The sequence below is a fragment of the Marmota flaviventris genome, chromosome 3 (genome assembly GCF_047511675.1).
Source record: "Marmota flaviventris isolate mMarFla1 chromosome 3, mMarFla1.hap1, whole genome shotgun sequence".
In the NCBI taxonomy this organism is placed as follows: domain Eukaryota; kingdom Metazoa; phylum Chordata; class Mammalia; order Rodentia; family Sciuridae; genus Marmota; species Marmota flaviventris.
Window position 1 is genome coordinate 100144161 of NC_092500.1, and position 1760 is coordinate 100145920.

The following is a 1760-nucleotide window of genomic DNA, read 5'->3' on the forward strand; positions in this document are numbered from 1 at the left end:
GGGGGGGGAAATAATCAAAGAGGAAAACAAACCATGTTTAGTAACAGAAATAAACAAATATGGCTGGAAGAACAACCCATATCTCAATAATAACCCTAAATGTTAATGGCTTAAACTCACCAATTAAGAGACACAGGCTAGTAGAATGGATCACAAAACAAGACCCAACAATATGCTGCCTACAGGAGACGCATTTGATAGGAAAAGACATACATAGGCTGAAGGTGAAAGGTTGGGAAAAATCATATCACTCATAAGGACTTTGGAAACAAGCAGGAGTGTCCATACTCATATCAAATAAAATAGATTTTAAGCCAAAGTTAATCAAAAGGGATAAAGAGGGACACTATATACTGCTTAAGGGAACCATACACCAACAAGACATAACAATCATAAATATATATGCCCCAAACAATGGTGCAGCTATGTTCATCAAACAAACTCTTCTCAAGTTCAAGAGTCTAATAGACCACCATACCATAATCATGGGAGACTTCAACACACCTCTCTCGCCACTGGACAGATCTTCCAAACAAAAGTTGAATAAGGAAACTATAGAACTCAATAACACAATTAATAACCTAGACTTAATTGACATATATAGAATATACCACCCAACATCAAGAAGTTACACTTTTTTCTCAGCAGCACATGGATCCTTCTCAATAATAGATCATATATTATGTCACAGGGCAACTCTTAGACAATATAAAGGAGTAGAGATAATACCATGCATCTTAACTGATCATAATGGAATGAAACTGAAAATCAACGATAAAAGAAGGAAGGAAAAAGCATACATCACTTGGAGAATGAACAATAGGTTACTGAATGATCAATGGGTTATAGAAGACATCAAGGAGGAAATTAAAAAATTCTTAGAGATAAATGAAAACACAGACACAACATATCGGAATCTATGGGACACATTGAAAGCAGTTCTAAGAGGAAAATTCATTGCTTGGAGTTCATTACTTAAAAAAAGAAAAAACCAACAAATAAATGATCTCATACTTCATCTCAAAATCCTAGAAAAAGAAGAGCAAAACAAAAACAAAAGAAGTAGAAGGCAAGAAATAATTAAAATCAGAGCTGAAATTAATGAAATCGAAACAAAAGAAACAATTGAAAAAATTGACAAAACTAAAAGTTGGTTCTTTGAAAAAATAAACAAAATCGACAGACCCTTAGCGATGCTAGTGAAGAGAAGAAGAGAGAGAACTCAAATTACTAGCATACGGGATGAAAAAGGCAATATCACAACAGACACTTCAGAAATACAGAAGATAATCAAAAATTATTTTGAATCCTTATACTCCAATAAAATAGAAGATAGTGAAGGCATAGATAAATTTCTTAAGTCATATGATCTGCCCAGATTGAGACAGGAGGATATAGACAACTTAAACAGACCAATATCAATTGAGGAAATAGAAGAAACCATCAAAAGACTACCAACTAAGAAAAGCCCAGGACTGGATGGGTATACAGCAGAGTTTTACAAAACCTTTAAAGAGGAACTAATACCAATACTTTTCAAGCTACTTCAGGAAATAGAAAAAGAGGGAAAACTTCCAAATTCATTCTATGAGGCCAACATCACCCTGAAACCTAAACCAGATAAATACACTTCAAAGAAAGAAAACTACAGACCAATATCTCTAATGAACCTAGATGCAAAAATCCTCAATAAAATTCTGGCGAATAGGATACAAAAACATATCAAAAAAATTGTGCACCATGATCAAGTAGGATTCATC